Source organism: Oncorhynchus gorbuscha, linkage group LG13 (genome assembly GCF_021184085.1).
Source record: "Oncorhynchus gorbuscha isolate QuinsamMale2020 ecotype Even-year linkage group LG13, OgorEven_v1.0, whole genome shotgun sequence".
NCBI classification, from domain to species: Eukaryota; Metazoa; Chordata; class Actinopteri; order Salmoniformes; family Salmonidae; genus Oncorhynchus; species Oncorhynchus gorbuscha.
Window position 1 is genome coordinate 20033481 of NC_060185.1, and position 27954 is coordinate 20061434.

Genomic DNA, 27954 nt, shown 5'->3' on the forward strand with positions numbered 1-27954 from the left:
GGAAGAAGGCACTATGGTACCGGCGTCAAGAGACACAGATAAATAATCCTCGAGAGCCTTACGTTCGGGAGCCGACAGAGAGTATAGTCTACCCCGAGGAGGAGTGGTCCCCGGAAGGAGATCAATACTACAATCATACGACCGGTGAGGAGGAAGGGAGTTGGCTCGGGACCGACTGAAGACCGTGCGCAGATCATGATATTCCTCCGGCACTCCTGTCAAATCGCCAGGTTCCTCCTGAGAAGTGGGGACAGAAGAAATGGGAGGGATGGCAGACATTAAGCACTTCACATGACAAGATACGTTCCAAGATAGGATAGAATTACAAGACCAATTAATAGAAGGATTATGACATACTAGCCAGGGATGACCCAAAACAACAGGTGTGAAAGGTGAACGAAAAATCAAAAAGAAATAGTCTCACTGTGGTTACCAGATACTGTGAGAGTTAAAGGTAGTGTCTCAAATCTGATACTGGGAAGATGACTACCATCTAAGGCAAACATGGGCGTAGGCTTGTCTAACTGTCTGAAAGGAATGTTATGTTTCCGAACCCATGCTTCGTCCATGAAACAACCCTCAGCCCCAGAGTCAATCAAGGCACTGCATGTAGCACCCGAACCGGTCCAGCGTAGATGGACCGACATAGTAGTACAAGATCTAGATGAAGAGACCTGAGTAGTAGCGCTCACCAGTAGCCCTCCGCTTACTGATGGGCTCTGGCCTCTTACTGGACATGAATTAACAAAATGTCCATCAAATCCGCAATAGAGGCACAGGCGGTTGGTGATCCTCCGTTCCCTCTCCTTAGTCGAGATGCGAATCCCTCCCAGCTGCATGGGCTCAGTCTCAGAGCCAGAGGAGGGAGACGGTTGCGATGCGGAGCAGGGAAACACCGTTGATGCGAGCTCTCTTCCACGAGCCTGGTGACGAAGATCTACCCGTCGTTCTATGCGGATGGCGAGAGCAATCAAAGAGTCCACACTGGAAGGAACCTCCCGAGAGAGAATCTCATCTTTGACCACTGTGTGGAGTCCCTCCAGAAAACGAGCGAGCAGCGCCGGCTCGTTCCAGTCACTAGAGGCAGCAAGAGTACGAAACTCTATAGAGTAATCCGTTATGGATCGATCACCTTGGCATAGGGAAGCCAGGACCCTAGAAGCCTCCCCACCAAAAACTGAACGGTCAAAAACCCGAATCATCTCCTCTTTAAAGTTCAGGTAATTGTTAGAACAATCAGCCCTTGCCTCCCAGATAGCTGTGCCCCACTCTCGGGCCCGGCCAGTAAGGAGTGAAATGACGTAAGCAACCCGAGCTCTCTCTCTAGAGTATGTGTTGGGTTGGAGAGAGAACACAATCTCACACTGGGTGAGAAAGGAGCGGCACTCAGTGGGGTGCCCGGAGTAGCAAGGTGGGTTATTAACCCTAGGTTCTGGAGGCTCGGCAGGCCAGGAAGTAACAGGTGGCACGAGACGAAGACTCTGGAACTGTCCAGAGAGGTCGGAAACCTGAGCGGCCAGGTTCTCCACGGCATGGCGAGCAGCAGACAATTCCTGCTCGTGTCTGCCGAGCATGGCTCCTTGGATCTCGACGGCAGTGTTACGAGCGTCTGTAGTCGCTGGGTCCATTCCTCGGTCGGATCCTTCTGTCATGCTGGTGAATGAGGACCCAAAAGCGACTTGGCGAAAACAGAGTATTTAATCCAGAATAAACTTTACAAAACAAAAAGCATAATACTACACGTAAAGACGAGAATAGACTGGAGACTTGATCGAGAACTGCAGGTTGCCTCGGGAAGGCACTTGAACCTAGCAGACTCAGACACCTGCTCACCACGCAGCATCTGAGGGAAACACGACACGACAGGGCAAAACATAGACACAGCACGGTGAATTATAAATGAGGATCCGACAGGGCAGGTACGGGAAACAAGGAGAGAAATAGGGACTCTAATCAGGGAAAAGGATCGGGAACAGGTGTGGGAAGACTAAATGATGATTAGGGGAATAGGAACAGCTGGGAGCAGGAACGGAACGATAGAGAGAAGAGAGAGCGAGAGAGTGAGAGAGGGAGGGGGAGAGAGAGGGATAGAAAGAGGGAAAGAACCTAATAAGACCAGCAGAGGGAAACTAATAGAATGGGAAGCACAGGGACAAGACATGATAATAAATGACAAAACATGACACCCAGCCTAATGCACCACTTCAGCTCCATCTCAGATGATTTCACAGTTGTCATTGAACAGTGAACTTCCTCTTTCTTTCCCTGAGTGTTAACTAGGGGCGATGCCAACATGGCATCCAGAGAGAAGAAACAAGGCCTGCGTCTTTCAAACCGCCAAAAGTTCTGCTAACGGGTGTTAGCATTCTCCACGGTGCTTTAGTTAACAATCCTGTCTCTGTCCCCTAAGCAGATAGCATGGATGTCCCTCCGTCAGCTGGCCAGAGGCAGGGCCACAGCAGCCTGTGTCCTTCATCTGACATTTTACAGCAATTAACATCTCGCTAACAAGACAAGAGGCCCTCTAAGATGCCAGAATAGCCCAGTCAAGGGGCTCAGGGGCCACTGAGGAGGGCACACATACATACAAACACAAACACACACACTTCATCATTGTGGTGACATCCCCACCTGTCCCCTACCAATCAGCCTGATCTCCACACTCTGGGCCTGGAGGCCATGGTTGTGTCTGTTCCTGAAGCAGGGATTTGGAGCTGGTTCCCTGTCTAATTACTGTTGGAAGGGCCCAGTGTTCCCCTGCTTAGTAATGTGGATTTACTGCTCCTAAAGCCCCACTAACACTGCACATCATCTGTATGACAGAAACAGCAGCTCCAGCTCCTAGCTGTGGCCAGAGACACAGTCCAGTAGTGAGTTGGGAGCAGAATCTGTCAAATACTGCTACTGGACAATGAATCCATCCTGTCATGTTTGAATGTTCCATCCATTGATCCTCTAGTGCAGCTGCAGATAGATCAGGGGTTTGTTTTTCCCTGTTTAACTCTTGTGCTTTGTGCTATGAAGCTAAGCCGCTGGTATGTGACTGCAGGCATCCGCAGTAAAACTGGTTTGAAAGGAGTAAGAATAGCAGCGGTGCGGGAATGCAACGGCCATAGTCCTGGCCATGCGTCCCTCGCCCCAGCCAGCCAGTCACAGAGCCTCGCTTGACTCTACCGTCAGGGGGCACAAAGGGATAGTCCTGGCCATGTGTCCCTCGCCCCAGCCAGCCAGTCACAGAGCCTCGCTTGACTCTACCGTCAGGGGGCACAAAGGGATAGTCCTGGCCATGTGTCCCTCGCCCCAGCCAGCCAGTCACAGAGCCTCGCTTGACTCTACCGTCAGGGGGCACAAAGGGATAGTCCTGGCCATGTGTCCCTCGCCCCAGCCAGCCAGTCACAGAGCCTCGCTTGACTCTACCGTCAGGGGGCACAAAGGGATAGTTCTGGTCATGTGTCCGTCGCCCCAGCCAGCCAGTCACAGAGCCTCGCTTGACTCTACCGTCAGGGGGCACAAAGGGATAGTCCTGGTCATGTGTCCCTCGCCCCAGCCAGCCAGTCACAGAGCCTCGCTTGACTCTACCGTCAGGGGGCACAAAGGGACGCAGTGGGACACAGAGGGACAATTAGAGGGTGAGAAGGCATAGTAACTGTGTAAACCCACAGACACAGGAATGTATGGGGCAGTACAACTGGACACAACACCATCCATCACAAGCCACAGCTCAGCATGGGTGTGAATATTAACATTACACCAGCGACAAGCCTGTCGTTACAAAATGTTCTTCCTCACGAGCTGTACATCGTCTCCTGCTACAATGCATTCTACACCACTGTCACTCCCCTGCTTGTCAATGAAGGTTGTATTAATAGCTGTGTGGTTAAACCATTAGAGGGTTACTGTAATGCCACACTGTGGGGTGGGGTGGGGGGGGGGGCTGGATGCCTGAGGGGACACCTCTGGGACAAGAGACTGGCCATGCCCCAGACTATTCCACTATGCCTCCATTACAGGGCAGTGCCAGGCATGCAGCATGTGTGTCCTGACTGGGAACAGAACAGGGGGCAACTCGGAAGGGATGGCAGGACTGCCTGCAATGTAGAGGAAGGGTTGAAAGGGGACGGGAGGTGTCAAACCTGGATAAGCATCTTATCTCCCTCCCTGGTGCACTGTAACGACACGGTTATGGTACCACATTAAAGCCAAGTGTCTGTGACCAGACAGTGAGCAGAGGTGCGACCCATATCCAGAGTCCATGCACGATTTAACCCAACAGTGCAGGCCAGCAGCACTGGGACAGCAGACGAAAGGCCTAACGCCACTACAGTGTGCTCTCCTAAACACCAGGGAGGGAGGACGTGTTGTGTGTGTATAGACACAGTTGAACAGCTCATCCAGAAGCCTGCAGTTGTGATAAATACAAACACATCTGGCCAACTAGAACACAACATGAATGTAACTTTTGAGCACGTTGGCAGACAGACTCAGGGAGGATGGTAAACACAAAGGGGAGAAGGGGGCAGCCAGCTATCTGTTCTGGCCTGGATGTGTCACATCGTCTAATGCTGTAAAAACCACTGTTAATGTCTCTGAAGCAGTCAGATGATATTATACTGTCTATTTTACAGCATGTGTGTGTGGCCATGGATCCCTAGAAACTGACCTACAGTCTGGCCACATCCCAGTGAGAATCAGGATAATGATGTAATGATAATGCTTCATGTAGAGGGGAAAGGATGTGCAGCTTAGTTGGTGCCTAACATGACTCCTAATATTGCCCACACACACATACACTCGTACGTACACACACACACACACACACACACACACACACACACACACACACACACACACACAGCTCTGTATATTCCTTTTCTTCCCCAGGCCATAGCATCGACAAATGATTGAAGAAAAGAGCGTGGATTAAAGCAGCGTGAAACAAGGTGCTTGAAGCATTAACAGAAAGAGGGAACAAAGGGAGATAAGAGACTGTGCAGGGAAGATAATTAATGAATGGCTGCCTGGGATAATACAAACTTCAACAGCAGGACCTCTTGTCCTATTTCTGCTGATTATGACTTTACTGAATATGACCCCCCCCCGCAAACACACACACACACACACACACACACACACACACACACACACACACACACACACACACACACACACACACACACACACACACACACACACACACACACACACACACACACACACACACACACACACACACACACACACACACACACACACACACACACACACACACACACACACACACACACACACACACACACACACACACACACACACACACACACACACACACACACACACACAGCCGTGAAAGGAGCGATTCAAACAGAAGCTCCCAGAGGCACCTAATAGTACATTACCCAGAAACGTTGTCTTAACAATGCCTACAGGCAAACACTGATTTTTTATTTTACCTTTATTTTACTAGGCAAGTCAGTTAAGAACAAATTCTTATTTTCAATGACGGCCTAGGAGCAGTGGGTTAACTAACTGCCTATTCAGGGGCAGAACGACAGATTTGTACCTTGTCAGCTCGGGGGTCTGAACTTCCGGTTACTAATCCAATGCTCTAACCACGTGGCTACCCTGCCGCCCCAATCTGAGGCCTTGCAGGACACGAAGAACAGCAGACAACAGCCACAGTCAGATAACAAGTGGCAGTCAGAGACAACCTCACAATAACATTTCTGGAAGGTAAAAGGAGCTTCATGGGGAAAGTGGGTGATGGTGAGAATCAACTCTGATGATGGGCTCAGTGTGGCTAGCAGGAGGCTGTGAGAGTCAACTCTGATGATGGGCTCAGTGTGGCTTGCAGGAGGCTGTGAGAGTCAACTCTGATGATGGGCTCAGTGTGGCTAGCAGGAGGCTGTGAGAGTCAACTCTGATGATGGGCTCAGTGTGGCTAGCAGGAGGCTGTGAGAGTCAACTCTGATGATGGGCTCAGTGTGGCTAGCAGGAGGCTGTGAGAGTCAACTCTGATGATGGGCTCAGTGTGGCTAGCAGGAGGCTGTGAGAGTCAACTCTGATGATGGGCTCAGTGTGGCTAGCAGGAGGCTGTGAGAGTCAACTCTGATGATGGGCTCAGTGTGGCTAGCAGAAGGCTGTGAGAGTCCCTCCGACACCCCTCACCCCTCTCTGCAAACCAGGGACACAGGAGGTACATGAGTCACATGCCATAGGGGAGCCAGCACAGGGGACAGCCCTAGTAAGCTGTCATGAATGGTCAGGCAACTAATTCACATGCAAATCCTCATATAAAAGGATTCCATTAAAATGCAACACTCAGACCAGAAAACCTTATACAGCGGATAGTTAATTAAATCTGTTTTATGGTTTATCCACTACTTTGCAATGTCTTGTGAATTAATATTCAAATGGACTCAGTTTATTTTGCGTATTATGCGATGCAATTTTCAACAATATTGTGAAAGCGCTGTGCAGGTAATTGAGATCAGTGGTGTGAATAGAGGGATGAATGTGATGTGGAGAAGGCCTGACTCTCCCCTCTGCTTCAACCTCCCCTAGCAGCCCACAGGGACACACAGGAAAGTCCCTCATTGTTCCTTCAGGGGGACACAAAAACAGGATTCATTTAAATTTGGTTGACAATGCCATGCTTTTCAAGCTAATCCATGTGGCCTGTGCCCCAGCCTAGGGTTTCTAGAGTGGCTTTCTATTCCCTTCTATTCCACAATCACTCTGCCAGTTTGTTTTGTTGGGGGAAGAGGGGACTGCCAGTTCAGCCAGTGCTTAGCCTGGACAGACATGTTCCAGAGAGAGACAGACAGGGCCCAGAGAGAGACAGACAGGGCCCAGAGAGAGACAGACATGTTCCAGAGAGAGACAGACAGGGCCCAGAGAGAGACAGACAGGGCCCAGTGAGAGACAGAATGATTGAGGGAGACTTTGGAGACAGACAGGGGGAGGCAGAGATAGACAGAGAGGAAGAGAAATGCATAGAGATCGAGATTTGTAAAGAGAGACTTCTATTCCATACCATGTTTTTGAAATGTATAGAGATCGAGATTTGGAAACAGAGACTTCCATTCCATTACCATGTTTTTTACAGCTTCCACTTGACACACCCCTAAATTATTAATCATACCTCTTATCTTCCTTACATTTCTATATTTCAGTAAATATTTTTTATTTTTATTTTCATTTAGTTTGCCAATTATTTTGGTTAATCCAATCTGGATGCTGAGTAATGGCACCCAGCGCTTCAGTAATGTGACTGTAACAGATGGGAATCACTGAACAATAGAAAAAAGACAACAGTTTTGTGTCATGTTCTGTTCATAAGTGGCCTGCATTATCTGGCTCCCCTGCTGAGAGTTAAGATGAAACCTTGCCTCTCTTACTTCATCTCCCCTCACTTCTTCTTTAACACAGAGCACACTAAATTACCTGAATGGCTCATTGAGTCTCATTCTACTGTTGCTGTCTGTCTGTCTGTCTGTCTGTCTGTCTGTCTGTCTGTCTGTCTGTCTGTCTGTCTGTCTGTCTGTCTGTCTGTCTGTCTGTCTGTCTGTCTGTCTGTCTGTCTGTCTGTCTGTCTGTCTGTCTGTCTGTCTGTCTGTCTGTCTGTCTGTCTGTCTGTCTGTCTGTCTGTCTGTCTGTCTGTCTGTCATTTTCTCTCTCCTTTCTCCCTCCACTACTTCTACACCCTCCTCCTCTTCCCCCTCCAGTATCTCTCCTCTGTGGCTCCTCAACACCCAGAAGACTGCAGTGAGCCGTGAGATCCTATCAACGTCTTGTAGTGTATAATTTACTACTGCAGAGAGGGTTGAGTCAGGAGAGCGTGGGCAGGGTAGGATGCAGCGATAGAGGAGGGAGTAGGGGGGTTATAATGTCCTTGAGGGGTCCGCAGGGAGACCCTATCGAGCTATGGCGCTCTAGGGTACATAAGAAAATGATTAAAAGTCCCCATCACTACCACTAGCTCCAGTCACCGATTCTCCTCCATTACCCCTGCCCCCTCACACACCCACATACCCACAGGGATTCAGGTGAACTGGGCCTATCGCTGCAGTCGGAGGCGGGCTTAGACCACTGTCCTGTGTACCTGCGTCACTGCAGAAGCTGAAGGACACATACCTCTGCAGACCAACAGAGGACTAAGCATGGACATTGTACAGTACAGTGACTGGGATGTGCAGAATAGCAGAGAGAAGAGATGGGGGTTTTCAAACCGTCTGTTTGGCTGTTACCTGTCTGCCAAGCCTTTCAATTAGCACAACTTGGCAGTCCACAGAAAAAGCAGCAAACATCACTAAACAGATACAAACTATCCTTTGGGAAGAAGGCATTTGGATAGATGAGGAAGTGAAGCTATTTTCATGAAAACTATCCTCCTGACGTTTTGAACGAGTTGGAGCAGAACTTAATTCATGTAATTTATCTTGCTCCATGGAGATCGGAGGAGAAAAATTGAGAATATATACAAAGAACAAAAGGGAGGAAAACAGATTCTAATTAGAGAATGTTCATTAAACAACTCCTCAGTAGTTCCAGACTGTGTCCTCCATGGTACCTCTTAAATACCCCACTGCATAAATCATCCAGCCTACTGTAGTGGTAGATTACGCAGGAGAGATGTCTAAAGCGACATTCTCCAAGGGTACTAGAAATGAATGACACTTCCACACTTTTCTTAGCTTATTAACTTCAGCAGTGAAGACAGCACTTCTTACCTTGCCCTTATTAAAAGAAACTTTCTCTGGAGAGACTGAAGAAAATACCTCTGAACCTGTCAATGATCTTCTCAAGTACCCGATGAACTGTCCTGAACTCCACTTTGACCATACTGCACATTTTGACATACAGTGACTTGCAATAGTATTTACCCCCTCTGCGTCATTCCTATTTTGTTGCATTACAACCTGGAATTTAAATTGATTTTTATTTGGATTTCATGTAATGGACATATACAAAATAGTCCAAATTGGTGAAGTGAATTTTTTTTTAAGTACTTGTTTAAAAAAAAATATATAAATAAAAGTGGTGTGTGCGTATTTATTCACCCCCTTTGCTATGAAGCTTCTAAATAAGATCTGGTGCAACCAATTACCTTCAGAAGTCACATAATTAGTTAAATAAAGTCAACCTGTGTGCAATCTAAGTGTCACATGATCTCAGTATATATACACCTGTTCTGAAAGGATCCAGAGTCTGCAACACCATTAAGCAAGGGGCACCACCAAGGAGCTCTCCAAACAGGACAGGGACAAAGTTGTGGAGAAGTACAGAGCAGGTTTGGGTTATAGAAAAATATCAGAAACTTTGAACATCCCATGGAGCACCATTAAATCCATTATTAAAAAATGGAAAGAATATGGCACCACAACAAACCTGCCAAGAGTGGGCCGCCCACCAAAACTCACAGACCAGGCAATATCTGTCCATAGGACCACTTTAAGCCACACACTCCACAGAGCTGGGCTTTATGGAAGAGTGGCCAAAAAAGCCAATGCTTAAAGAAAAAAATAAAAGGCATGTGGGATACTCCCCAAACATATGGAAGAAGGTATTCTGGTCAGATGAGACTAAAATTGAGCTTTTTGGCCATCAAGGAAAACACTGTCTGGTGCAAACCCAACACCTTTCATCACTCCGAGAACATCATCCCCACAGTGAAGCATGGTGGTGGCAGCATCATGATGTGGGGATCTTTTTCATAAGCAGGGACTGGGAAACTGGTCAGAATTGAAGGAATGATGGATGGCGCTAAATACAGGGCAATTCATGAGGGAAACCAATTCAGTCTTCCAGAGATTTGAGACTGGGACAGAGGTTCACCTTCCAGCAGGACAATGACACTTAGCATACTGCTAAAGTGACAATTGAGTGGTTTAAGGTGAAACATTTAAATGTCTTGGAATGGCCTAGTCAAATCACAAATCACAGTCAGACCTCAATCCAATTGAATCTGTGGTATGACTTAAAGATTTCTATACAGCAGCAGAACCCATCCAACTTGAAGGAGCTGGAGAAGTGTTGCCTTAAAGAATGGGTAAAAATCTCAGTGGCTAGATGTGGCACGCTTGTAGAAACCTACCCCAGGAGACTTGCAGCTGTAAACCCTGCAAAAGGTGGCTCTACAAAGCATGGGCTTTTTTGGGGGTGAATAGTTATGCATTCTCAAGAGTTATGTTTTTATTGTCTTATTTCTTGTTTGTTTCACAATAAAACATATATAGGCAACAAAATAGGAAAAATGCCAAGGGGGGTGAATACTTTCGCAAGCCACTGTAAGCTTCTCGTTCTAACAATAGCATGGTATTATCGGTATTCAGTTCACATTGGTTCACTATGTCAGGCTGCGAAGTCTCTGGCTAGCTTGACCGATTTCGGTGAACAAAGCCCGTACTTGATAACATGTACCACATCACGGAGAACTAAATGGGTCCTGTGTTGTATTCAGGAGACGAGTTTGAGTGACACAGATCGTGTATCCTGCCTCTATTTCCAGGTACACAAGCATGCTGTCAACCTTGTTTACATGATGTCTAATGAACCAGTCAAAATACTTCCTCTCCCACACACACTGGTCAATATCTACAGACAACTTCTCTATGTCACATTGTTAGAATGGACCTGAGAGTCTCTGAGAGACTGTCAGTGTTAGTCTTTCAAGATGGAAAAACATTAATTGTTTGAGATGTTTAGGTGCTACACTGATCGTTTTACGGTGTCCAGGTGAGGAAGTGGGGGACACATATCCTAAACAAAGCCCCCCAGCCAGTGAATGAGGCAGTTAAGAGTGTTGGGCCAGTAAGTGAAAGGTCACTGGTTCGAATCCCTGAGCCGACTCAGTGAAAAATCTCACGATGTGCCATTGAGCAAGGCACTTAACCCTCATGTAAGTCACGCTGGGTAAGAGTATTTGCTAAATGATTCAAATGTCCCCAAAAAGAGGTATATTAATGTGGACAGGTCATACACCCTACCTCTCAGATGATATTATCCTGGCCTCTGTGTTGCACATTCCAACTACTGGACATCATCATGCACGAACTAGATGTTTTACCTACTGTCCCCATTTACTGCAATGTTACATGTTTCATATATACTATCAACTAGATGTTTTACCTACTGTCCCCATTTACTGCAATGTTACATGTTTCATATATACTATCAACTAGATGTTTTACCTACTGTCCCCATTTACTGCAATGTTACATGTTTCATATATACTATCAACTAGATGTTTTACCTACTGTCCCCATTTACTGCAATGTTACATGTTTCATATATACTATCAACTAGATGTTTTACCTACTGTCCCCATTTACTGCAATGTTACATGTTTCATATATACTATCAACTAGATGTTTTACCTACTGTCCCCATTTACTGCAATGTTACATGTTTCATATATACTATCAACTAGATGTTTTATCTACTGTCCCCATTTACTGCAATGTTACATGTTTCATATATACTATCAACTAGATGTTTTACCTACTGTCCCCATTTACTGCAATGTTACATGTTTCATATATACTATCAACTAGATGTTTTACCTACTGTCCCCATTTACTGCAATGTTACATGTTTCATATATACTATCAACTAGATGTTTTACCTACTGTCCCCATTTACTGCAATGTTACATGTTTCATGTTTATATACTATCAACTAGATGTTTTACCTACTGTCCCCATTTACTGCAATGTTACATGTTTCATATATACTATCAACTAGATGTTTTACCTACTGTTCCCATTTACTGCAATGTTACATGTTTCATATATACTATCAACTGAGTCATAATGGGCACTACAGTTCAAATACACTAAAACATGTATATAACTTTTTCCATATTTTCTTTTTGTAACATGTTTTTATCTGCCCCCGGCACTTTTTCCGGGTCTCAGGAGGATAGATTGTAGGCCCCTCCACAGTGGATCCACCTTCAGCGTGCTAATCCTGCACAGGGCCATGCAAAGCAGGAGGGACAAGCAGAACATTCAGACATAAGAATGAGTCCTGGTCTCTCCTGGTCTCTACCCACTGTTCCCATTTCAATCTAGCCTGGCGATAGAAAACAGACGGCATGCTAGGGTCAGGGGTCAGCCCAGGCTCAATTAGAGAACCCCCCAGTGAAAAGGCCTGTGATTATTTTAAAGCCTTTAACGTCTCTCTCCCTGCTGACAGAGAAGAGGGGCTCTTTCCGAATAAAAAGTGGATTTGCCCCTCCCCTCCTCCCTTCTGCACCGGTTGTCAAAATGTATAAAGTTTATAAACAGAGACATGCAGGGTTAAAAGGTGCGAGAAGGGAGGTCACAGAGGAGGGGACGGGGAGATGGAGGACCCCCAACTCTCCTGTTGACAGATACCATTCGCTACGGAGCGGAGACCGCTGAAAGATGAAGTGGTTCACAAAGACACACTTCTTTAGAGAAATATACTTAGAGAGGAATTATACCTAAATTAGACATTTGTTTCAGTTTGTTGACAAGAAAAAATAAACGAATTTTCTTCATTTATTTTGGTTTTAAATATTATACTGTTGAAGGTCAAATAATAACTAGCAACAAAAGCATAGCATTTTGAGTGGTGGTGTTCATGCCCTGGGACATTTACATTATCATATAAATGATGGCTATTGTATAGTAAAAGACAGGTTTTACATGTGAGAGTGGCTGAGCCAATGGGAGAGATGTGGCCCGAACATAAGTGCTCTTCAGGGATCCTATCCCTGCTTTCTGGCTGGAACATCAAACAGATAAGTGCTGTGATTTCCATGGCTTCAAGTACATTGCGTGGTACTGCTTTGAGTAAGTAGGTCTATTGAGGTTGCAAGTTTAACTGTCTGAAGCTAACCAACCATATGCACATTGGTAGGCCTGTCTAAATGGAGGATGTCTACTTGGATGGGTGACACTATATGAACTTTCCTGTTTTTCATATCTAGACTATCGAGCCATACACACGTGGCAAAGTTGAAATCCATAAGTAATTGTGCCTGGTGAAACCATATCTTCCTTCCGAATGGAAAAAGACAGGCAATAACACAATAGCGAACATTTTCATTAGGCCTCTGCTTGATCACACGGTTCATTTGATTACCTTGATGATATCCTGCCAGATTTACGCTCTAATGACAGTACCCAGGACAGCTGTACAGCATTTACCCTGTTCTCTTCTCACCCTTCACTGAGGCAAGGGTAATTTCACCCTGAGCATAACACAATCTCATTAACACAATGACCATGCCTGTACTTTTCACACACACACACACACACACACACACACACACACACACACACACACACACACACACACACACACACACACACACACACACACACACACACACACACACACACACACACACACACACACACACACACACACACACACATACAATTCACTTCTGTCCAGGCTGAGATTTCCCCAAGGGTCTCATTCGTCTCACTTCGGTCCACAAACTCGTCTTCGACCGTTTGCAGAAATAATCCCTGTCTGTTTAACTTAGTGCTGAACAAGCTGAAATTCAGCACTCCTCTGACTTAACATCAAACTGGTTGACTTTGGACAACCAATGCATAACCCCTACTCAACACTGAAAAGTCACTCATCCACTTTGGGAATAGGACTAACAGGAAAGATGATAATACAATGACCTGTGAATAGAATATGACACTTTACTACAATAATGCTGTTCTTATATATGTTTTCTTCCTATGTATGTTTTCTTCCTTCTTCATAGTCTCCAATTGGGGCCACACTAGAGACACATTAGAGACACATATGCCTGCCTGTGAGCCAGCCTGTGCTGCCTGAAAATCTCAGAGTTTAAAAACTTCCACAAAGGTGTGAACGATCTGAGAGACAAGGCAAGAAAGGCATTCTATGCCATCAAAAGGAACATAAAATTCAACATACCAATTAGGATCTGACTAAAAATACTTGAATCAGTTATAGAACCTATTGCCCTTTATGGTTGTGAGGTCTGGGATGCGCTCACCAACCAATAATTCAAAAAGAAAGAAAACAAAAAGATAATTACTTGACACATTGGAAATAATTAACAAAAAAACTGAGCAAACTAGAATGCTATTTGGCCCTAAACAGAGAGTGCACAGTGGCAGAATACCTGACCACTGTGATTGACCCGAACTTAAGGAAAGCTTTGACTATGTACAGACTCAATGAGCATAGCCTTGCTATTGAGAAAGGCCACCGTAGGCAGACCTGGCTCTCAAGAGAAGACAGGCTATGTGCACATTGCACACAAAATGAGGTGAGCTGCACTTCCTAACATCCTGCCCAATGTATTATATTAGAGACACATATTTCCCTCAGATTGCACAGATCCAAAAATAATTTGAAAACAAACCCAATTTTGATAAACTCCCATATCTACAGGGTGAAATACCACAGTGTTCCATCACAGCAGCAAGATGTGTGACCTGTTGCCACAAGAAAGGTCAACCAGTGAAGAACAAACACCATTGTAAATACAACCCATATTTATGCTTATTTATTTTCCCATTTGTACTATAACCATTTGTACATCGTTACACCACTTTATATATACATAATGACATTTATAATGTCTTTATTCTTTTGAATTAGATAGATAGATAGATAGATAGATAGATAGATAGATAGATAGATAGATAGATAGATAGATAGATAGATTGAATAGATAGATAGATAGATAGATAGATAGATAGATAGATAGATAGATAGATAGATATGGAGGGCCATGGTTCATCTGGAGGGATTAGCAGACAGCCTTATCTCACCTCACAGTGATAAATCAACCAGGGACATAAAGAGCTGCTCATAACACCACTCTGCTCTGTAGGGGAATGGACGGCCCAGATAGCACAGCCTCTGGAACAGACAGACAGAGGCACAGACGAGACAGAGATGACAGAGAGAGAGGCTCTTAACCAGACTGTTTGTTCCAATCCTCCTGTATGGCTGCTACACCCATTTCACTCCTCTGCTCTGGTCTGTCTGCACCCAGGAATTAGCCAGCCGCCAACGGCCAGCAACTCCAAGGTTGTTGAGAATGGTCACCTTGATCCTGTCTCCCGTGATGATTCCCAGACACCGTGAGACAAAGGGGGCCTGCTTCTGGTGAATTTGGCCTTGTTTTGTTTGACCACGGCTGATGTTCTGGTTCTCCCAGAGTGCTTCTCATGGGCCTCAGTGGCTGTGCTATGGTCTAAATACAATCAGTCAAGCTGCTGTGTTTGCCAGACAGGATGAGATAGAGCACAACAACATTTGATTGTCCAGATGAACAAATAAACCTTTCAAATCCAGATAAAACCGGACTAAAACTGGCCTAGTCAACAATATAGAGCTAATCTATAGCAGGTGAGCAGAGATGGGGAATCCTCTTAGAGAGATGCCAGCATCGCGCCAGTAAACGACTAAACAAAGAGATGACCATGCGATGTAAAGCATGCAGTATAACTACTTATTACTTGTCATGACTAATACAACATTTCATGAGATGATCTTTTTTTCCCTGCCTAGTAAATGACAAAGTCCATCGCATATGCTCTGCTTAAACCATTATAACAGGCCCAACAAATGGGCATTGATTAGACACGTAGACAGCTGTAATAACTTTAGTCTTGGGAAGAGAAATGTCTTAGGGGAACAAAGTTGGCTTTAAGTGCCCAGTCCCTGGGGGAGAGAACGGAAATCGAAACTGTGTGGGATGAAAGAACCCAATATTTCTGAATTGTTGATGTTATCTCGGCTGCAGAAATCACTATAACAACTAGGGGGGGGGGTCTGAAAAATGACCATAACAGAACAGGGTCCCTTCTGTATTTTGAAATCCGTTCATTCAGGGGAGAGTATTTCCTCAGAGCTTTGCTTAGCCAGTATCATTAACTATAGACTGTGTGTGCTGCTGTCCAAATGCCCTGGACAGACACAAGAACACACACACATTAAGTGTTTTAGAGCTCTTATGTGGAGCGACAGCAAGGAAAAGATCACTAGCTATAACACTATGTATACCTGAATGTGTGTCTGTAGTGATTATTGATGAATGGGAAAAGGCTGTATAACATCTGAGAGCCTATAGCTAGTCAACATATTTATGTGTTACACAACCAGATCATTAAGGCCACATTGCAATATACACTGAGAACAACTTGGTAATATTGAGTTGCACCCCCACCCCCCACACCCCATATTTCAAAATGTTTATCCCACTCTCTATTGTGCCTGATAATGGGGCTACTTGCTAATGCACACAGCAATGTAACAAGGGCTTATGTTGAGATGCTTGGATAGGGACTTTCTGGCCATAACCACTGTGCTGTGAAATAGTCAGAGTAGCAAGTCAAACTCTCATCTAGAATTTTGTTTAGAAGGGCCTCATTTTCACACCTAAATCTAATTAACAGATGAAAGTGGTGTGGGGGTGCAAACGTCTCTCTACCAATCGGGAGTTATTGATCTCCAGAGCCAGGCATACATTAGTTCATTAAGGAGAGCTCAAGTCTAAATGATGGTCTGATGAAATCCCAGCACAGCACAGACAGACAATCAGCCTGACAGGATAAAGGATCAGTCTATGGGTATAAACTATCAGTCTATGGGTATAAACTATCAGTCTATGGGTATAAACTATCAGTCTATGGGTATAAACTATCAGTCTATGGGTATAAACTATCAGTCTATGGGTATAAACTATCAGTCTATGGGTATAAACTATCAGTCTATGGGTATAAACTATCAGTCTATGGGTATAAACTATCAGTCTATGGGTATAAACTATCAGTCTATGGGTATAAACTCAGTCAGTAAACTATGGGTGGGTATAAAACTAAACTATCAATGTATAAACTATCAGTGTATAAACTATCAGTCTATGGGTATAAACTATCAGTCTATGGGTATAAACTATCAGTCTATGGGTATAAACTATCAGTCTATGGGTATAAACTATCAGTCTATGGGTATAAACTATATAATGAGTGTATCCAATGGACTGGAGCATAACAAGTATGCGCGTAAATGTACCAGCAAATGACAGTAAGTCGCTTCGAATAAAAGCGTCTGCTAAATGGCATATATTATTATAAAATATAGCACAGTGTAATTGTGGTGTTAAGGAGATAATCAGTGCCATTACGGTCCTGCTTAAACAGCAGATTAGTGTCTGGAAAACAGCTTCATCAACTCAGAAAAAGAATGGAGGATTACAGATGACTAATATATTGAGAAGAAAAGAATGAAATATTAATGACAGGTGGTGTGGTGTTGGAGATCAAAAAAGACTACTTTCATCTAAAACAATGCAGCTTTGCATATGAAAGATCTCTCCCCAAAAAAAGAGGAAGCTGTCCCATGCAAGGAGACCCCCTGAGGGCGTGAAACATCAATGGAACAGGTGAGGGCCTCCTGTCCTATTGAAGAGGAGGAAGGGGAGGTTGAAAGGAAGGGCCTCCAAGTTCAAAGAAAGCATTGATAGACAACAGAGAGGGAGAGAATAGAAGATCTACTGTTGATGTAAATCACTGGGTTTTAGATGCTTCTCTATTCAGATCCCGGTGTCAGTCTGTCAGGGTGTGGCAGGGCCGGAGGGGAGGGTGATCTGTACTTTATTCTCATGTTCCCTTCAGAACAGGGTGGACACAAAGGGTTAACAGTTGTGTGACCCCCACTGACCAATGAGAAAAAACACATTCTACAGTCATTCAGACTGGCCACAGCGGCAACCCAACTCTGAACCACAGAGGACAGTGTCTGTTTGAGCCACAGAGGACAGTGTCTGTTTGAACCACAGAGGACAGTGTCTGTTTGAACCACAGAGGACAGTGTCTGTTTGAACCACAGAGGACAGTGTCTGTTTGAACCACAGAGGACAGTGTCTTTCTGAACAACAGAGGACAGTGTCTGTTTGAACCACAGAGGACAGTGTCTGTTTGAACCACAGAGGACAGTGTCTGTTTGAACCACAGAGGACAGTGTCTTTATGAACCACAGAGGACAGTGTCTGAACAACAGAGGACAGTGTATGTTTGAACCACAGAGGACAGTGTCTGTTTGAACCAGAGGACGGTGTCAGAGGACAGTGTCTGTTTGAGGACAGTGTCTGTTTGAACCACAGAGGACAGTGTCTGTTTGAACCACAGAGGTTAGCTAGCCAGCTATTGTCGTTCTTTTATCGCAACGTAACGTAAACAACACTGCTAGCTAGCCAGCTAGCCCCCGAATAGCAGCACTGCAGAAACTATTACACTCAACGGAACGACTTGATTAGTGTTGTGTCAACAACGCAGCCACTGCCAGCTAGCCTACAAAGTCAACAACGCAGCCACTGCCAGCTAGCCTACTTCAGCAGTACTGTATCATTTTAATCATTTTAGTCAATAAGATTCTTGCTACGTCAGCTTAACTTTCTGAACATTCGAGACGTGTAGTCCACTTGTCATTCCAATCTCCTTTGCATTATCCCTGTTCTCAACCTCTCTGCACAGACCATACAAACGCTCCACACCGCGTGGCCGCAGCCACCCTAATCTGGTGGTCCCAGCGCGCACGACCCACGTGGAGTTCCAGGTCTCCGGTAGCCTCTGGAACTGCCGATCTGCGGCCAACAAGGCAGAGTTCATCTCAGCCTATGCCTCCCTCCAGTCCCTCGACTTCTTGGCACTGACGGAAACATGGATCACCACAGACAACACTGCTACTCCTACTGCTCTCTCTTCGTCCGCTCACGTGTTCTCGCACACCCCGAGAGCTTCTGGTCAGCGAGGTGGTGGCACCGGGATCCTCATCTCTCCCAAGTGGTCATTCTCTCTTTCTCCCCTTACCCATCTGTCTATCGCCTCCTTTGAATTCCATGCTGTCACAGTTACCAGCCCTTTCAAGCTTAACATCCTTATCATTTATCGCCCTCCAGGTTCCCTCGGAGAGTTCATCAATGAGCTTGATGCCTTGATAAGCTCCTTTCCTGAGGACGGCTCACCTCTCACAGTGCTGGGCGACTTTAACCTCCCCACGTCTACCTTTGACTCATTCCTCTCTGCCTCCTTCTTTCCACTCCTCTCCTCTTTTGACCTCACCCTCTCACCTCCCCCCCCCCACTCACAAGGCAGGCAATACGCTCGACCTCATCTTTACTAGATGCTGTTCTTCCACTAACCTCATTGCAACTCCCCTCCAAGTCTCCGACCACTACCTTGTATCCTTTTCCCTCTTGCTCTCATCCAACACCTCCCACACTGCCCCTACTCGGATGGTATCGCGCCGTCCCAACCTTCGCTCTCTCTCCCCCGCTACTCTCTCCTCTTCCATCCTATCATCTCTTCCCTCTGCTCAAACCTTCTCCAACCTATCTCCTGATTCTGCCTCCTCAACCCTCCTCTCCTCCCTTTCTGCATCCTTTGACTCTCTATGTTCCCTATCCTCCAGGCCGGCTCGGTCCTCCCCTCCCGCTCCGTGGCTCGACGACTCATTGCGAGCTCACAGAACAGGGCTCCGGGCAGCCGAGCGGAAATGGAGGAAAACTCGCCTCCCTGCGGACCTGGCATCCTTTCACTCCCTCCTCTCTACATTTTCCTCCTCTGTCTCTGCTGCTAAAGCCATTTTCTACCACTCTAAATTCCAAGCATCTGCCCTAACCCTAGGAAGCTCTTTGCCAACTTCTCCTCCCTCCTGAATCCTCCTCCCCCCCTCCTCCCTCTCTGCAGATGACTTCGTCAACCATTTTGAAAAGAAGGTCGACGACATCCGATCCTCGTTTGCTAAGTCAAACGGCACCGCTGGTTCTGCTCACACTGCCCTACCCTGTGCTCTGACGTCTTTCTCCCCTCTCTCTCCAGATGAAATCTCGCGTCTTGTGACGGCCGACCGCCCAACAACCTGCCCGTTTGACCCTATCCCCTCCTCTCTTCTCCAGACCATTTCCGGAGACCTTCTCCCTTACCTCACCTCGCTCATCAACTCATCCCTGACCGCTGGCTACATCCCTTCCGTCTTCAAGAGAGCCAGAGTTGCACCCCTTCTGAAAAAAACCTACACTAGATCCCTCCGATGTCAACAACTACAGACCAGTATCCCTTCTTTCTTTTCTCTCCAAAACTCTTGAACGTGCCGTCCTTGGCCAGCTCTCCCGCTATCTCTCTCTGAATGACCTTCTTGATCCAAATCAGTCAGGTTTCAAGACTAGTCATTCAACTGAGACTGCTCTTCTCTGTATCATGGAGGCGCTCCGCACTGCTAAAGCTAACTCTCTCTCCTCTGCTCTCATCCTTCTAGACCTATCGGCTGCCTTCGATACTGTGAACCATCAGATCCTCCTCTCCACCCTCTCCGAGTTGGGCATCTCCGGCGCGGCCCACGCCTGGATTGCGTCCTACCTGACAGGTCGCTCCTACCAGGTGGCGTGGCGAGAATCTGTCTCCTCACCACATGCTCTCACCACTGGTGTCCCCCAGGGCTCTGTTCTAGGCCCTCTCCTATTCTCGCTATACACCAAGTCACATGGCTCTGTCATAACCTCACATGGTCTCTCCTATCATTGCTATGCAGACGACACACAATTAATCTTCTCCTTTCCCCCTTCTGATGACCAGGTGGCGAATCGCATCTCTGCATGTCTGGCAGACATATCAGTGTGGATGATGGATCACCACCTCAAGCTGAACCTCGGCAAGACGGAGCTGCTCTTCCTCCCGGGGAAGGACTGGCCGTTCCATGATCTCGCCATCACGGTTGACAACTCCATTGTGTCCTCCTCCCAGAGCGCTAAGAACCTTGGCGTGAACCTGGACAACACCCTGTCGTTCTCAACTAACATCAAGGCGGTGGCCCGTTCCTGTAGGTTCATGCTCTACAACATCCGCAGAGTACGACCCTGCCTCACACTGGAAGCGGCGCAGGTTCTAATCCAGGCACTTGTCATCTCCCGTCTGGATTACTGCAACTCGCTGTTGGCTGGGCTCCCTGCCTGTGCCATTAAACCCCTACAACTCATCCAGAACGCCGCAGCCCGTCTGGTGTTCAACCTTCCCAAGTTCTCTCACTTCACCCCGCTCCTCCGTTCTCTCCACTGGCTTCCAGTTGAAGCTCGCATCCGCTACAAGACCATGGTGCTTGCCTATGGAGCTGTGAGCGGAACGGCACCTCAGTACCTCCAGGCTCTGATCAGGCCCTACACCCAAACAAGGGCACTGCGTTCATCCACCTCTGGCCTGCTCGCCTCCCTACCACTGAGGAAGTACAGTTCCCGCTCAGCCCAGTCAAAACTGTCCGCTGCTCTGGCCCCCCAATGGTGGAACAAACTCCCTCACGACGCCAGGACAGAGGAGTCAATCACCACCTTCCGGAGACACCTGAAACCCCACCTCTTTAAGGAATACCTAGGATAGGATAAGTAATCCTTCTCACCCCCCTTAAGATTTAGATGCACTATTGTAAAGTGACTGTTCTACTGGATGTCATAAGGTGAATGCACCAATTTGTAAGTCGCTCTGGATAAGAGCGCCTGCTAAATTACCTAAATGTAATGTAAATGTAGGACAGTGTCTGTTTGAGCCACAGAGGACAGTGTCTGTTTGAACCACAGAGGACAGTGTCTGTTTGAACCACAGAGGACAGTGTCTTTCTGAACCACAGAGGACAGTGTCTGTTTGAACCTCGGAGGACAGTGTCTTTCTGAACCACAGAGGACAGTGTCTTTCTGAAGCACAGAGGACAGTGTCTGTTTGAACCACAGAGGACAGTGTCTGTTTGCCAGCTGCAAATAAACGCCTCTGGCCCATTTAGTACCTCTTTTCTGCAAACAAAACCCGCTGCCACAGGGGAGACGGGCCTTCTTCACTGACTACTACACAATCCCATCAAACACAGGCCTGTGTGTGGAACAAGCCCCAAACTACAAACTAACCAGAGAACATGAATAAAACAGTCTGCCATGCCCGTAGAGAGAGAGGGGGCCGTCCAGAATCTTCCTGGAATGGAAATATACTGTATTCACTGGTTGTACATAGTTTACTACACAAACATCTTACACAAATGAATACCATGGATTGTTTAGGCTACATTTTGAGTAGGTTACCTGAACATTCCAGGCCATATGCCTATATGTGTACTCTATATGTCAGTTTAAAGATACTGTATCACTCTACAGGACTGAAGTAATGACGCAAATATTAACAGACATCAGTAGCAAGTCCAAAGTCAGGAACGAGAGGGAGAAGTAGATAAATGCCATGGAAAAATAAATGGTACACTTTCATTAACATGAGTGTTAGGCCAGAACGCTAAATACTCTGTCAGGCTTTAAAGCAGAACTGTTTTTACACTACTGAGTCCTATGACAAGAAGAAAAACCTTCCAGAGGAGTGGCATAATCTGGACCACTGCCAACTGCTGCAAGAGAGAGAAGAAAGGAGGAAGAGAAGAAAGGAGGAAGATAAGAAAGGAGGAAGAGAAGAAAGGAGGAAGACAAGAAAAACATGGGTAGCAAAATTGAGACAGACTACAGGGAGATGTCTCAGCTGGCACAGGCTCAGAGCACTACCACACACAGACACATGGATCTAGAAACACTTGCACACGCGCACGCACGCACACGCACATACATACACAAATTCTCCAACGAGTGCATAGCCAGAGAGTTGCCAGCTGTCTGAGTTGTTTAAGAGAACAGAAAACCACCTGTCCCTCTTATCTCCACCATGCAAGCTGAAAGAGAGAGAGAGAGAGAGAGAGAGAGACTCCCTGTCCAACTGTAACCTCCTATATAGTCTTCTCTCTCCTCCCGTCTTCTAGCAGTAGCTTGTTTCCCATCTCCTTTTTAACAGTTCTCTTTCGTTGTCGTTCCTTTCTTCTCCCTTCCTCTTCTTCCTCTGATCTTAATGTCACCGAGTCCAAAAGCTATTTTAACCAGCAGCATGGCACTTCCTGACAAAGGAATCATCGAGTGACAAAGCTGTCAGGAGAGGGGATTGTTTGGAGGACCAGGGGTGAGGAGAAGGTTATGCCACATGTTGTCCCGATTGTCTCCCAAATGCCAGATAAGGGCTCATCCACCAGGTCAGTGTGTGTGTGTGTGTGTGTGTGTGTGTGTGTGTGTGTGTGTGTGTGTGTGTGTGTGTGTGTGTGTGTGTGTGTGTGTGTGTGTGTGTGTGTGTGTGTGTGTGTGTGTGTGTGTGTGTGTGTGTGTGTGTGTGTGTGTGTGTGTGTGTGTGTGTGTGTCTGTGTGTGTGTGTGTGTGTGTGTGTGGAGGACAAGGTCACTACTTCTTGTCTCTCTGTTTACACTATCCCTCTCATTTTCTCTCCACCCCCAGCGCCTGTTTGGAGTGCAGACAGATTGATACTTGCCAGACCGTATTTGAGGTGAGCCTATCTTTAGCCAAAACTCAGTATGGGGCTCACGCCCTCTCCCCCCTGAATATCTCCCAGCAGGACATGTGATTCCCTCACAGGGTAGGGGAGTGTGGGCAGTAAAGAAAGGGATCCTACGTAAAATGGCGTGGAGGGGAAGGCTGCCGTCTTATCAGTTCTTAACCAACCATGAATTTTGTTTGTTTTTTCCGCATAGTTCGTAAATTGTTTTGTACATAACGTTGCTGCTACCGTCTATTATAACCGAAAGGAGCTTTTGGACATCAGAACTGCGACTGCTCACCTCAAACTGGACGAAGAGTTATTTTTCAATGAGTCGGACATGAGGGATATAATACACACACACACACACCTGACCAGGCCCTGATCCCCGTTATTCGCTGGAGGAAACACAGATTTTGCACAAAGAGATCAGAGCGCCTCGTGAGGATCAGGAGAAGAGAGGCTAATCTGCCCATGCCTTCCGCCCTGCTAGCTAACGTTCAATCGTTGGAAAATAAATGTGACAAACTGAAAGCACGTTTATCCTACCAACGGGACATTACAACTGTAATATCTAATGTTTTTATTTAATTTTTTACCTTTATTTAACCAAGCAAGTCAGTTAAGAACCCATTCTTATTTTCAATGACGGCCTAGGAACAGTGGGTTAATTGCATGTTCAGGGGCAGAACGACAGATTTGTACCTTGTCAGCTTGGGGGTCTGAACGTGCAACCTTCCGGTTACTAGTCCAACGCTCTAACCACTAGACTACCCTGCCGCCCCCGGCAGAGCTGTGGCTGAATGTCGACATTAAGAACATACAGGTGGCGGGTTATACACTCTATCGGCAGGACAGAACAGCAGTAAGACATGGGGCGGTGGCCTATACATTTATGTAAACCAAATCAAATCAAATCAAAATCAAATCAAATCAAATAATGTTAGATCCCTTACTTCAAAGGCAATTATAGTCAATGAACTAATCACTGATCATAATCTTGATGTGATTGGCCTGACTGAAACATGGCTTAAGCCTGATGAATTTACTGTGTTAAATGAGGCCTCACCTCCTGGCTACACTAGTGACCATATCCCCCCGTGCATCCCGCAAAGGCGGAGGTGTTGCTAACATTTACGATAGCAAATTTCAATTTACAAAAAAAAAATGACGTTTTCGTCTTTTGAGCTTCTAGTCATGAAATCTATGCAGCCTACTCAATCACTTTTTATAGCTACTGTTTACAGGCCTCCTGGGCCATATACAGCGTTTCTCACTGAGTTCCCTGAATTCCTATCAGACCTTGTAGTCATTGCAGATAATATTCTAATCTTTGGTGACTTTAATATTCACATGGAAAAGTCCACAGACCCACTCCAAAAGGCTTTTGGAGCCATCATCGACTCAGTGGGTTTTGTCCAACATGTCTCTGGACCCACTCACTCTCACAGTCATACGCTGGACCTAGTTTTGTCCCATGGAATAAATGTTGTGGATCTTAATGTTTTTCCTCATAATCCTGGACTATCAGACCACCATTTTATTACGTTTGCAATTGCAACAAATAATCTGCTCAGACCCCAACCAAGGAACATCAAAAGTCGTGCTATAAATTCACAGACAACACAAAGATTCCTTGATGCCCTTCCAGACTCCCTCTGCCTACCCAAGGACGCCAGAGGACAAAAATCCGTTAACCACCTAACTGAGGATCTCAATTTAACCTTGCGCAATACCCTAGATGCAGTTGCACCCCTAAAAACTAAAAAAATGTCTCATAAGAAACTAGCTCCATGGTACACAGAAAATACCCGAGCTCTGAAGCAAGCTTCCAGAAAATTGGAACGGAAATGGCGCCACACCAAACTGGAAGTCTTCCGACTAGCTTGGAAGGATGGTACCGTGCAGTACCGAAGAGCCCTTACTGCTGCTCGATCGTCCTATTTTTCTAACTTAATTGAGGAAAATAAGAACAATCCGAAATTCCTTTTTGATACTGTGGCAAAGCTAACTAAAAAGCAGCATTCCCCAAGAGAGGATGACTTGCACTTTAGCAGTGATAAATTCATGAACTTCTTTGAGGAAAAGATTATGATTATTAGAAAGCAAATTACGGACTCCTCTTTAAACCTGCGTATTCCTCCAAACCTCAGTTGTCCTGAGTCTGCACAACTCTGCCAGGACCTAGGATCAAGAGAGACGCTCAAGTGTTTTAGTACTATATCTCTTGACACAATGATGAAAATAATCATGGCCTCTAAACCTTCAAGCTGTATACTGGACCCTATTCCAACTAAACTACTGAAAGAGCTGCTTCCTGTGCTTGGCCCTCCTATGTTGAACATAATAAACGGCTCTCTATCCACTGGATGTGTACCAAACTCACTAAAAGTGGCAGTAATAAAGCCTCTCTTGAAAAAGCCAAACCTTGACCCAGAAAATATAAAAAACTATCGGCCTATATCGAATCTTCCATTCCTCTCAAAGATTTTAGAGAAGGCTGTTGCGCAGCAACTCACTGCCTTCCTGAAGACAAACAATGTATACGAAATGCTTCAGTCTGGTTTTAGACCCCATCATAGCACTGAGACGGCACTTGTGAAGGTGGTAAATGACATTTTGATGGCATCGGACCGAGGCTCTGCATCTGGCCTCGTGCTCCTAGACCTTAGTGCTGCTTTTGATACCATCGATCACCACATTCTTTTGGAGAGATTGGAAACCCAAATTGGTCTACACGGACATGTTCTGGCCTGGTTTAGGTCTTATCTGTCGGAAAGATATCAGTTTGTCTCTGTGAATGGTTTGTCCTCTGACAAATCAACTGTACATTTCGGTGTTCCTCAAGGTTCTGTTTTAGGACCACTATTGTTTTCACTATATATTTTACCTCTTGGGGATGTTATTATAAAACATAATGTAAACTTTCACTGCTATGCGGATGACACACAGCTGTACATTTCAATGAAACATGGTGAAGCACCAAAATTGCCCTCGCTAGAAGCATGTGTTTCAGACATAAGGAAGTGGATGGCTGCAAACTTTCTACTATTAAACTCGGACAAAACAGAGATGCTTGTTCTAGGTCCCAAGAAACAAAGAGATCTTCTGTTGAATCTGACAATTAATCTTAATGGTTGTACAGTCGTCTCAAATAAAACTGTGAAGGACCTCGGCGTTACTCTGGACCCTGATCTCTCTTTTGAAGAACACATCAAGACCATTTCGAGGACAGCTTTTTTCCATCTACGTAACATTGCAAAAATCAGAAACTTTCTGTCCAAAAATGATGCAGAAAAATTAATCCATGCTTTTGTCACTTCTAGGTTAGACTACTGCAATGCTCTATTTTCCGGCTACCCGGATAAAGCACTAAATAAACTTCAGTTAGTGCTAAATACGGCTGCTAGAATCCTGACTAGAACCAAAAAATTTGATCATATTACTCCAGTGCTAGCCTCTCTACACTGGCTTCCTGTCAAAGCAAGGGCTGATTTCAAGGTTTTACTGCTAACCTACAAAGCATTACATGGGCTTGCTCCTACCTACCTCTCTGATTTGGTCCTGCCGTACATACCTATACGTACGCTACGGTCACAAGACGCAGGCCTCCTAATTGTCCCTAGAATTTCTAAGCAAACAGCTGGAGGCAGGGCTTTCTCCTATAGAGCTCCATTTTTATGGAACGGTCTGCCTACCCATGTCAGAGACGCAAACTCGGTCTCAACCTTTAAGTCTTTACTGAAGACTCATCTCTTCAGTGGGTCATATGATTGAGTGTAGTCTGGCCCAGGAGTGGGAAGGTGAACGGAAAGGCTCTGGAGCAACGAACCGCCCTTGCTGTCTCTGCCTGGCCGGTTCCCCTTTTTCCACTGGGATTCTCTGCCTCTAACCCTGTTACGGGGGCTGAGTCACTGGCTTGCTGGGGCTCTCTCGTGCCGTCCCTGGGGGTGCGTCACCTGGGTGGGTTGATTCACTGTTGTGGTCGGCCTGTCTGGGTTCCCCCCCCCCTTGGGTTGTACCGTGTCGGAGATCTTTGTGGGCTATACTCGGCCTTGTCTCAGGATGGTAAGTTGGTGGTTGAAGATTTCCCTCTAGTGGTGTGGGGGCTGTGCTTTGGCAAAGTGGGTGGGGTTATATCCTTCCTGTTTGGCCCTGTCCGGGGTGTCCTCGGATGGGGCCACAGTGTCTCCTGACCCCTCCTGTCTCAGCCTCCAGTATTTATGCTGCAATAGTTTATGTGTCGGGGGCTAGGGTCAGTTTGTTTATCTGGAGTACTTCTCCTGTCCTATTCGGTGTCCTGTGTAAATCTAAGTGTGCGTTCTCTAATTCTCTCCTTCTCTCTTTCTTTCTCTCTCTCGGAGGACCTGAGCCCTAGAACCATGCCCCAGGACTACCTGACATGATGACTCCTTGCTGTCCCCAGTCCACCTGGCCATGCTGCTGCTCCAGTTTCAACTGGCCTGGGCCCTAGGACCATGTCCCAGGACTACCTGACATGAGGACTCCTTGCTGTCCCCAGTCCACCTGGCCATGCTCCTGCTCCAGTTTCAACTGTTCTGCCTTACTATTATTCAACCATGCTGGT

At 46.1% G+C, this 27954-nt stretch overlaps 1 protein-coding gene and 1 long non-coding RNA gene across 4 annotated transcripts in view; one reads left to right on the forward strand and one right to left on the reverse strand.

Annotated features, from left to right (window-relative positions):
• Window positions 1–27954, reverse strand: part of robo1 (roundabout, axon guidance receptor, homolog 1 (Drosophila)) — a 440136-nt gene that overhangs the window by 262975 nt on the left and 149207 nt on the right. The window lies entirely within an intron of this gene.
• Window positions 22770–27783, forward strand: LOC123992563. Its single transcript, XR_006831277.1, has 3 exons — window positions 22770–23070; window positions 23327–23375; window positions 27731–27783. It is a non-coding gene; the product is annotated as an uncharacterized LOC123992563 (long non-coding RNA).